Source organism: Ambystoma mexicanum, chromosome 1p (genome assembly GCF_040938575.1).
Source record: "Ambystoma mexicanum isolate Mex_15411 chromosome 1p, UKY_AmexF1_1, whole genome shotgun sequence".
NCBI classification, from domain to species: domain Eukaryota; kingdom Metazoa; phylum Chordata; class Amphibia; order Caudata; family Ambystomatidae; genus Ambystoma; species Ambystoma mexicanum.
Window position 1 is genome coordinate 234,753,027 of NC_090921.1, and position 12,168 is coordinate 234,765,194.

General features: G+C 41.6%; 1 long non-coding RNA gene across 1 annotated transcript; it reads left to right on the forward strand.

Moving 5' to 3' along the window:
• Nucleotides 1-605: 605 nt before the first annotated feature.
• Nucleotides 606-8,184, forward strand: LOC138491726 (uncharacterized). The gene is made up of 3 exons (XR_011276108.1): nt 606-722; nt 3,889-4,064; nt 7,933-8,184. It is a non-coding gene; the product is annotated as an uncharacterized lncRNA (long non-coding RNA).
• Nucleotides 8,185-12,168: the final 3,984 nt, after the last annotated feature.

The window sequence follows — 12,168 nt, forward strand, 5'->3', positions numbered from 1 at the left end:
ATGTTGCTAAATATTCAGATTTAGTTTAAACAGCCCTTAGATATAACACATTCAAGCTTGCCCCATGAAAGTTTTCAGAGCCTCTCGAAAGGTCATATAATGTGATGTAATTTGTCATTTGTATAGCCCTGCCTTTTCGCAAATGGTGAACGCCCCTGATGGAACAGAGTCCAAGGTATGAGACATTTGTTCTGATGATTTTAGAATGGTTTTGTGTATTATGGTCAATACAAAGTAGGATAGGGGTAGTCAAGTCCCTACTACCTACCAATATCAAGGTGGCATGTGGATGGGTGCAGTACGATCATCGGTATAGTATGCAGGCGCGGCAGATTCATTATGTGTCCATCTAGACTGAATTTTTGTCGTAAGTGAAAGCTGTATTTTTATGGCAGATATGCTGTGTGTTGTATCTTAAGAGTGTTGTGTGTTGGCAGATGTGTGTGAGTTGGTGGCGTTGCCATCGGTTATTTTCCATGAGCATGGAATGTGATACCTACCCTTGTGTTTCGGCTGTTTTCCTGGTTTCGCAAATGTTGCGTGCATTCTGTCCTGTTTTCTGCTGGACTTTATTTTCTCTGTCGCCTGTTACAATTTATTTGCAGGTTCATTGCTGCCCTGGCCTACCTCAGAGGTGGTTGAATAACTGTTGTGGAGGGCCCCACCAATAAAGTACGCCACACCAAGAAGAAACTTCGAGGAGGTTTAGTTCAAGAGACAGGGTAAGACAAACCCCAGCCTGGAAGCCAGACACAAACTCCCTGCAGAGCTTCAACCTCCAACCCCTCACCATTCCACATTCCGAATCACAATAAGTATACATGGAGACCATAGTTAGGCACCAAGTATTCTAAGAACAAACAGGCCCCTAAGATGAGACTTACAATAGAAATCAATGTAAAAGAACTATATACGGCATGTTTACATGGAGAGATCCACATAGGTTGGATCCTCTCCTAACACTAACCCAATGTGAATCATGGACTTGTTGCCTGATTGCAAGTTTCTTTTGGGTTGGTAATTGATGAGGTTCTTTTGGAGGTATTCTGAGCCTGTCTTGTGGAGGGCATGGTGGGTGATGCTCATTGTTTTAAAGTGGCTTGTCACCCTATAGAAAGCCAGGGAGGGCACGGTCGGTGGGCGTCATGTGCTCTCTTTGGCCAAGGTCCAGTAGGAGCGTAGCTGCAGTGTTTTGGGGGATGACCAAGGGGTGGTTTGGGGGAAGAGAGCTATCTTCCCGCAAATTATGATATCTGTTTTTCCTGCCTTGAGTAGGAGGTGTTTGCTGGATGTCTGTAGATGAGTAAAAACTGTGTGTAAGATATGGGTTGATGGGAAATGTCACAAGGAAGGATTTGCAGTCTGTGTTCCAGGCTTGTTTTGTGGAGTGTGAAATGAAGAGGTTTGGTTTGTGGAGGATGCAATCCAGCCTGCTCTGCTAGTTCTGTTATGGCTGCTGTGTGTAGCCTGGGGGAATGCCTCGTGTGCGATGGATGAGAAGACATCAGAGACCCAGGTTTCTGTGATGAAAGTGAAGTCTGGACTTTCCGAGGGAATTAAGTTGTATATGATGTGTTTCTTTTTGCCAGCAGATTTTGTGTTAATGAGTATGCATGAAAGTAAGCAGGGGACAAGTGGTGTTTGCCCCGGAGATGTGGGCCAAATAGGGATTGTGGGGGTGGGTGTGGAGGGCAGGGAAGGGAATACCCTGGTTGTGCCCCAGTAGGGGTGGGTGGGTGCAGAGCAAATAAAGGAGCAGGGTATGAAATTTGTGGAGGGTGGATCCATCCTTCTGTTACAGTTTTCTTTGGAGTGTAAAGGTCGGAAATAGGTTTTGGGCACAGGACATTTAACTATTTGCTTTTGATTGACATTCTAACATCATCCTTATTGTTATTTGATACAGGGAAACAAACCCCTCTTAGTTTTAGGGACAGATAGGGTTTTTTGTAAATCTTTTGGTAAATATGAGTTTAGGCCAACAAACATGCCACCTTTTTGTCCCGCTTCTACTTCTACTACCTAACAGTTCTTAAATATTTTTGCACTTTTGGTCAGTTAGGATTTCTATCGCACAGAGGAACAGACATCATCAATCAGTATAATGATCTTATTAGCACTTTTCAGGTGACTACACCAAGTAATTATTTCCAAGTACCTACAGTAATCCATTGAATGAGTGTTTTTTGAAGTCTTCCTAAATATATTAATTCCCACCCAGTGCCTAATTACTCTGTTACCTTTATGTTATTATTAAATGAATATTTCTTTATACATGTTCCCTAAAATTAAGTGTGCAGTGAAGCAATGATTGATTGCAATTGTTTCCCCAAATGTTGATATATTCATACATACTTTAACCAAAACATGTGAGGGGTGGGGCATTATGAAATGATGTTAACAACTGACATTGCTCTGTGCAACTTTCCACACCATATATTAAGCATGTGTTCACTGTTGCAAAAAGGAACCAGCTATATTTACATTTGCTTTGGTCCTACCATTAATGTAAGCGGTGCAGCCTGAATTGCAGACCACCCCTCTGCACAGAAATGTAATCAATCCCACACATGTTTCAGCCCAGATGTGGGTCCAGAACATGTTGTGCCTAGAGACCCATGTAATACCTTGCTGATGACGCAGAATGAGTCTGAAATATGTCTGTGGTTGCTTGTTGTCAATGGATTTTAAAAATGTGTCCTGGATAGACTTCCCCTTTTTTGTGGAAAAATATTTTATTTGTACATGTTTTTCTCCCCTTCTGTAAAGGCTTGGCAAACCGAAGAATGATTGCCTAGAGTGTTTCCTCGAGCAATGCCAGAGGTTACGATTAATTCAAAAACTTTTAGCAATCACTCATTTGCTCTATTTATACATTAAATCCCATAATGTGCTTGAAAAGCAATGAAAAGAAAACAGTCTTTTAGTTCGTAAATATAATACACCGCTGTACTAGATGTCCCACGTTGCATTCTGTATGATTTGAAACATGATCACATTTTAACAAAGTGTTTTCTAGGGCTACACATATATTGTGCACTGGCCGAAGTATTCTTAGTAATATTTACTCATAATTTTAACTAGCGTTTGTCCACAATGCTAAATGGCTAGGAACGTAGGCAAGTACCAATACGGTACCCTTTTTTTGGGCACATAGAACTACAATTATTTAATTACAAAAACAGGTTTTATGGCACAATCCATTTGGTATTTAAGATTCAAACCTTTTTCCGGGATCTGTGCAGATACAAAGTAGTGTTGCTAGCACGTGACAAAGGAACACCACCAAAAGGAAAAAGGTACTCTCCCTCTTTCTTAGAAAATGCTAATCCCCTCCAAGCAGGTGTTGTGGATGTTACACATGCCTTGCTCCGTTTTTCCTAAATCATCTATTTGTTATACAGAACATATGTGACTAGATTATTTCTGTAGTGCATCTGAAAGAATGGATAGCTTTAAATAACTCATTCCAAATGTGTTGTTAAGATTATAGAGGAAGAGTCACATCGTTTTTCAAGGCTAAGCTTTGAATTTGACACCACGCTTAATTATTTGTCCAAAACAAATTATTAAAGAACGGCTCTCATAGAAGGATAGATGCCACTAAATATCTCATGCTATATTTACTACTTTTGTCTTTCTTTGCATGCCAAAGGCCTAAAACATCATCAATGCCTCCATCAGTCTTCAGAAGGTGGATTGTAGTTAATAAGGCAAGGGTTCTAGTGTGTTCCTTTTAGGCCTTATAGAGGTGCTTTTGCAAAGTTAAAAGGAAATGCTGCATTGGCAATGCACATGAATTATAGGTTTAATTTTATTTAGATTTGTATTCATGGTGTTTTCTTTTTGTTATTTAATTATATTTTAAATATTGCATGTTATTCACAGATCAACAGATAAAAAAAGAAACATGAAGTTTGGATTTTCAGACCAACATGATTTCATCTTCATCTGCAGCAAAAGCGACATCTGCACATTTTGCAAGAAGAAAGTACAATGTACTGAGCAACATCTAATTACTCAACATTGGAAATTAGCGGTGCTCTTTACCAATGGTTCAGAAGGTATAGTATTGCAACAGATTACATTTTCATAACATTTATTGTGGGTCTGTTTTGACATCACACATTCTTCACTCTCTGTAATATTTTTTAAAATAAAACAGATCCATCTTTATCCCTCCTCTGATCTGTCTCATTTTCCACCCCTCTGGAGACTAAGGTCTGTAGATTCCACACTTGGCCGCAGTGCGCCATTCCTGAGGCAACCCTTACCATTGTTATCCCATTATTAACAAAACTCTATAAATAGCATAACACATCAAGGTGTTTTCTTCATTATTGCTGTTTGTGTATTTTTATATCACAATATGCTCTTCTCTATGTCATGAAGTCCAATGGTAAGTCTAGGAGGGTATTGTGAGGTAGCCACAGGTGCCAAGTGACCACTCCTGCTATGGATGCTTAGTATGTAAGAGGTGTGTAGTGTATCTAATGCCCTATCCCACCACTATCCTGCACCCTTAATAGATTCTCCCAATATTGGTATGACAGCAACTTTCTCAGCACCTTTGTCATACAACTGTCCAAAATAGTCATACCATACATGCATAATGGGCCACCCATCTCCCAAAGAGAGTGTTTTAGGACAATCATACCTCTATGCCTGATAGTACTAAACAATGTCTCGCTTTCCGGGTTTTCCCCAAAGCCCTTTTTTTTCTCCAAAACACCTGCTTTATCATTGTCTCTCTGTTCAATTTGTTCATGTCTTCCATAACCTTTTAGGCTCTCACAGATGTGCATACATCTGTTTGGCCCTCTCAGCGGCATTACCTCTTCGGGAGAATCTTCTCTACTTTTTCAACCCTGCTCGTCAGCTGATGTGCCTTTCATGCGCCGATAGGGGAACCAATCACTGCTGCGGTCTGGACTCCGTTTTTGTAACGGGCCCCAGGGCCACCACGACTTCTGTGTGGATGCTGCACCGAGCGGGCCTTTGCTTTAGCATCTCCGTCTCACTCTCTCTACTTTGGCCTAATTTCCATTCAGGACGCCAGTATTCTAGTATCTTGCTAGTGATCATCTCACGTCCCGCGCTAACGCCGGGTCCGCGTCTAGTTTGGCTCTGCCCCTCCATGACATCCTCTCATCGTAGGATTACCTCTGCATAGGATTCCCTCTCTCTCTCTCTCTCTTTTGAGTTATGTACTGTGAAGAACTCATGGTGACAACAATTAAGACAGAACACAAGTGATCACAGTTCAAGGGTGTTGATTGAACAATAAAAGTGGTGTGATGGTTGGAAAAACACCTAATCTAAACATAAATCTAAGATGGGGACATGTGTCGACCATCAAATGACAAATAAGGCAGTCCTAGTGGTGTTGTGTCAAATCAAAGTGGCCTATACTAAAAAACCTATTGCCAAACCTCACAACTAATACCAAAAGGGTGTGTGAGATAGTTCTCATCAAAAGAAACAAGTGTTCTCAAAATGATACATCAGTATGCGGTGGCTTGGGTCTCCCTTTCCCATGTTTTAGACAGGGAATAAGATGGCAGCTTGCAGTACAGTACATTCTCGGGATTCTCTGTCATGAGATGAAAGTTCCAATGGCTGTTCTCAGGACTGTCAATTTCCAAGTATCGTTTCCTCTGAAAGTCTAATGCCTTCAGGGTTTGATGTATTCAAACAACAAAAACAAAACTTCCTTTAACAAATAAAAGTTTGTTTAACAAATAAAAGTGTGTTCTCAATATACACTGGGTGATGGGCTCACCCCTGGGTCCCCCTCTTGTGGGCTGCCCTTCTCAATTGTAATCCGAGATTCAGATAGGGTGGCAACTTCACCCCTTTGTCTGCCTCTTCTGGGCTGACCCATTCACAATTGTATTTCTTTGTATCTCTTATTCTTTTCTCATTAAACTTTGGATGATAGCTTCACTCCTTGGATCTCCCTTGTTCGGGCTCGGGCATCTCTCAACTTCCATTGCTGACTTTAGCTTCACCCCGGATCTCTCTCGTCCAGGCTCGGACTCTTCTTAGTTTCTTAATCTTTGTCAAACAGTTCAGTGGACCTCCTTTTTATTTATTAAAAAACTGTCAAAGCTTTCTTAAAAAATGCCTAGGATGATTGGGGTGGTGCCGTGTGTGGGCAGTTACCTGCTGTATTGTTTTATCCCAACCGAGAGAGCAGTTGCCTCACCCAATTCCATTCAGGTGCCTAGGAGAGCCTATTTCAGCTATTGAGTTACTGGTACCTGCCAAGACTGATAAACAATCATTTGGCATAGATAAGTTCCCTGTATTGATGTATGCCAGAAATGTAATGCTCATCTCCTTGACTCCATCAGTACTACGAAAACAATTCCATTTACATTTGATGGCCATGGACTGATGCTGAATCGTTCAAAAACAAAGTGCATGGTGTTTAGGCCACCAAGAAGCAAACCATTCAGATCGAGGGAAATACAATCAAACAGGTCAAATCCTTTGACTGTTTCTGCCTGAGGCTCACACACTGGAAAGTAGTTCAGCAAGACTGAGAAAGCTATTTTTAGGCAGATACAGCTAAACCATAAAAAGGGTTATGGGTGGCAGCCCTTAGGCCTGTAATTGATATCTATAAGCTCCCTTGGTGCAAGCATGTGAAAAACTGCTTAATTGAACTAGGCTGCCAGCAGCTTTGGACAAACTCACATAACATTATTCGGCAGGGATAGACGAACAATGACACATGAAATCCACCAGAAGACACAGGAGGATGTTATTGCCATGGGAGAGGGATTCCGCTCAATAGGTTTGTACTGGGACTCAAATTGTCCAATGGTTATGAACAGTATCTGGACTGACATGGTCCTGAGTTAGCAAGGGCGCTCTTGGTTAGATTTACATGTGAAAATGTACCACTAGCTTTGAGTACTCACTGCTGGGGATTGAAAATGACAGATGCATATCCTCAATGCACAAATATCAGAGAGGTAGGGTTGAAAGACTGGCTGCATAACGCTGCTATGTTCTAGGCCGCTTTGTTGATCTCAAGCCGCCCCTTTGCACCTTTGAGGGACATGTGCACCAACCACCCCACTGTGCTGACACCGAAGACACACTCCCATCCACACCCATGCCATGCCGCCAACCTCCAAAGACAATTACCTGTTTTAAGCCAGCACTCCGTTGTGGACGCATGTCACACTCTTGTCTGTCTGTGAGTCTTTTCATGGCATTGTTGTGAGTGTTGCACTTCCCCTAGCAGTCTGCAGGCCATATTCAGGTTATTTGTATGTTTACAATGTTTATTTATTTATTCAAATTTGTAGAGCGCACGTCAGCCCGGGGGCATCGTGGCGCTTGTTACAGACAATGTCTTAGTTACATAGGATACAATATTTGCATACAAATTGTACATGTCTATTTACAGTAGACATGTACACATTAGCTATGCAGTATATTTACATGGAATCCTGAGGGTTTCATGTTATTTTGCAAGGAATGCGGTTTTCAGTTTCCTGCGAAAAATAGGGAGTGAGTTTTCGGCTCTGATGTTTGCAGGAAGAGCGTTCCAGGTCTTGGCTACAATGTAGGGGAAACCTAGACCTCCGGCTTTGGCTTTTTTGATGCTTGGGATGCAGAGTAGGTTGGAATATTTCGTTGTGGTGGGACGGGAGGAGGATGGTTTGAAGATGGTTTCTGATAGATAGGACGGGGCGGAGAGGGAGAGGCATTTGTGAGTGAGTGTGAGGATTTTGAGAGTGATCCGCTCTTTGACCGGGAGCCATTGGGCTGAGTGCCTGGCATGGGTGATATGCTCTCTTCTTGGGATACTAAGAGCGGCCCGGAGAGCATTGTTCTGTGCTATCATGTTACACAATTGATGATCAGTTAAAGTAATAGAGACCGAAATGTGGCATTTTGTTTACTTTTTTGCAGATGACAATCAAAATTCTCCAAAAATGTGAAGGACTGAACCGCTATGAAGCTGAACGTATGCTGATCTGTGGATGCACTTTAATTTGTGGAGAAGACGAATAAAAAGAAAAGTAGTAAAAGAAGTTACTATTTATTATTGGTAGCACAGTTTAATTAGACCTTTGCAGGTCAAGTGGTGGTATGTAAACCATTGACTAAGCTGTGATGGTCATGCTCTGCTGAGACGACATTAATAAACGTGATATATATACATTCTACGTAATATTTTTACGGTTCATTTGCACTATCATTGCATATTTATTTAAATAATAATTATTGTACATTACATTGAGTTGTCATAAGATGTGAGAGTCATGCTCTCGTGAAAATAAATATTTAAAATTGGGGTGTCATGTATATAATGTATATATGTATATATATATATATACATATATAATTGTTAAATACAATGCTGTTATGGTTTGTTTGCACTATTATATTTGTTTTATTATCTGTTTATGTATTTAAATAATAAATAATTTTACTTTAATTGAGTTGGTGCAGTTTGATATTCATACATGTTTACTAGAAGTATACAGAAAATTGATTGTTGAAACGGCCAAGAAAACAGTAAACTAATCCACTGTAACAAGCGTATATTGCGAGCATTTCAGTAAAAGATTAAAAATAAAAATGTTCTGCATTTTCAGTTGAGATTCTCATTTTAGATAAGTGATTAGTGAGGTCGGGTAGCAACACTCGCTGCTGGGATCTACAGGTTGCCGGTTCGAATCCCAGAAAGGCCAATTTAAAGTTTCAACCTTCTGAGACAGACACATGAGTAAAAACTTTGGTTGGGTGATTCTGTATTCAAATATGTTATATGTAAAGCGGTTATAACACATCATTATTGTAAGTTTGAAAGCAGAGGCAGGCTTATGATAAAGTGAATAGAAATTAAGACAATGAATTAGAAAAATAAGCACACGATTAACATCTAGATCAGCTAATATGCCATAAATTCATAACAATTACAAGGGCCACATTAATCTTAATATATGATTATTGTATGCAAGAAAAGATAATTTAGTAGGAACAAGGAAAGGTTTAAATTAGAGACGACCAGTTTAAAAAAAAAGTAATTAGAAATTAAACAGAAGGTTATAACAAGGAAACATGCTTTCAAATTAATAATACAACTGAGACTATGGTAAAGTGACCATTGTTATTATGAGGTGGACATTTTAATAAGAAATGTACGCCTTTCATCCTGTGTACAATACATAACAGATTTCATTTAATACAATTTGGATGATGCTTAATTAAAATAAACATTTTTAAATATTGAAAAAGAATGAACTATGTAGTTGAAGACAACTGCAGAATGTTTGAAGGCCTCCTTTCTCTGCTTTACTCGCTGTCAGAGGATTCTACTTATACCCAGGCCATATTGTGTCATGCACAGGAGATAGACAGCTAGCAGCCGCAAGGTGACGTACAGGCTTTTTATTATTAAATTAAATGTATAACGTCTCTCAATGGTCGTGAGGCTATTTCTTCACTTGTTTAAAGGATAGTTCCGGGACTTTTTTTTTATTGTCCCTACGGGTCGGCCATGTGTTTGTAAGCATAAATCGGTAGATCGTAGGAAACTTTCCTATGGACCTTACCCGACTTTTCGCCCATTATCGCACTCGAAATCAGCCTCCATTTTGTGATAATCCTATCATTCCGCCGCATCGACCTGGCTCACCTGCCTTTGCGGCACTAAATCAAATCCCCCGCCCCTGAAACAGACTTTATCAAAACATTCATATTCCCCGCCTCTATCCGTGACGTGACTGAGCTGCGTAGGCAAACGCGCCCAGGCGTCTTCTACGCGACTCCACACAGACCCCGGAAATCAACACAGATCAGCTCACAATACAGCGCACCACAATTCGGAATATGAAACTGTACTTTGAAATCAAACCGCAAGATTGTAAATGTGGTAAAGTACATTTATTTGACATCAAATGTTTAGAGAATATTCAGCGATTTGCATTTTTATTTGCTCATGTTCCAAAAAGTTCGTATTGAGGAACGCGATGGCCCTTTGCTGTACACAGGGTCTTAGAGCATCTCACAATACAGCACCACAATTCGGAATGTGAAACCGTGGTTTAAAAGCAAACGGCAAGATTGTACATTTGTCAAAGTACGTTTATTGGACATCAAATGTTTAGAGAATATTCAGCGATTTGCATTTTTCTTTGCTCTCGATCCAAATTAGTTCGTCTTGAGGGAAGCGATGTTCGTGTGCAGTACACAGGGTGTTGGTTTACGATAAAAAATAAGCTCTTCTGTCGCACTGATAATCGCATGGCTGTTCCAACAACGAGGCACTAGGCCACCACAACGGTAGGTATGTTGCATCTAACCGTTAGTACCGCGTAAGGGCATACTTGTACTTGGCGATCGTCCCATAAAATGGTCAGGGTGGTAACGTTGTTCACGCGGAGAAGCAACTGGCGGCTGTAGAAGCCGTCCGCCGGTGTCTGGTACTCGTGACACAGACAGTAGTGAATGATGTACCTAAAAACATAAAAAATGAAATTAGTCTCACCATCAGATCCTTATTAAAATTATTCATTTCATAGCGAGGACAGCGCTACTGGGTGTACACAAGTGTTTAAAGGCGTGGCGAGGCATGGAGGGGGGGGGGAGTGGAGTACAAGGTAAGTAGCATAAAATAATAAATAAATAGGGCCAGCTGGTGGCAAGTGCAAGGTAAGTGCAGAACAAGTGCTGGGAAGGGGGGGCTGTAGGATACTGAGACAGTCCCCCAGTGCAGGGGTTGACAGGGAGGCAGTGCAGGTGGAGAGTGGAAGGGCCCAGGACCGAGGTCGCAGACAGTGGACCAGTTGTAGCAGGGGAGAGGGAGAGAGAAAGCAGAAGCAAAGAGGAAGGTTTTGAGGTGCTTCAGTAAAAGCAGATGTTTCTCCTCCAGATAGTGCGCGGTAGAAAACACTATGCCACATAGAACGAACAAGTACAACTGAACCCGTCTTTAAAGCCACTGTATAGTAATGAAATTGCGGTATAAACTCATCAAAAGTTACTTACATTATATTTGCATTTTCCATTGTGTCTCTGTGTAGGGCAGACCCGAAACACCACTCCTTCTTTGCCGACGTTACTTCTTCTAATGAACGTGGCTCATCGTTTCGTTTCTGAAATTTTATTCATTATCTTTTCTTAGTCTTTCAGGATGGTCCCGGCCTGTCAAGGTCAAATCACAATAGAACCTTATATTGGGTCGTGGGCCGTTCCGCCACCCGAGCAAAACATCAAAGCAGCTGACCTTCACTTTGAGCGAGCACACATTTCTAGTTAGCTCCAGTTAGTGTAAGGGCATCTTGTCTGCGTGCCTTTTTTTTTATTGTCCCTATGGGTCGGCCATGTGTTTGTAATACGGAAACATTCTATAATTTTTGTAAAAATGATTTATATTACTGTTTGGTTTAATTACATATTTGGTTTAAATACATATTTCTATGTTTAGAAAAGATGGCTTGCAAAGTACACAAACCATAGTAAGGTACGCACACAGATATATAACATGCATATATATGTGTGTGTGCATACCTTACGATTTACGTACGTTTTAGGCCACGCCCCCCACAAGCCACGCCCCCAAATGAGGGCCCCCCCTCGATTTCTTACTCCACTTAAAGCCCTGCCAGGAGGGAAGAGAAGAGGTCAGCCCACTCATGAGAGGAAGGGGGTGATCTGACCAGGTGGCCGATAGATGGTAGCCACAGTAAGGGAATGGCTAGGAGAGAGAGAGAGAGCCTGCAGACGAGGCATTCGAAAGAGGAGTAAGCCTGTGTTGGAATGACAGAGGCAGGAATCCACTCGGGGAAGGTCAGAGCTACACCCCCTCCGGAACGGTTGGACTTGGGCACAGAGAAGATCTTGTAGCTGTCAGGGAGGAGAGTGTCAAAGCTTGTGACAGAGCTGGCCATGAACCATGTCTCAGTGAGAACGAGGACATCAAGGTCAAGTTCTTCCAGGAGGCGGCAGATGTCAGAGGAGTGTTTGACAGCTGAGCGAGATTTAAGAGTGGCAATATGGAGAAGGTTGCCGTCCTTGAAAGACTTCCGGGGAGGGGTACAAATAAGCGGTACGCCCGGCGGAGGTGTGGAAGAAGCCTGAGGGGGAACAGAAGAGGAAGGAGGAGAGGGCAAGGTAGCCAAGCAGGAGACAGCAGGGGGA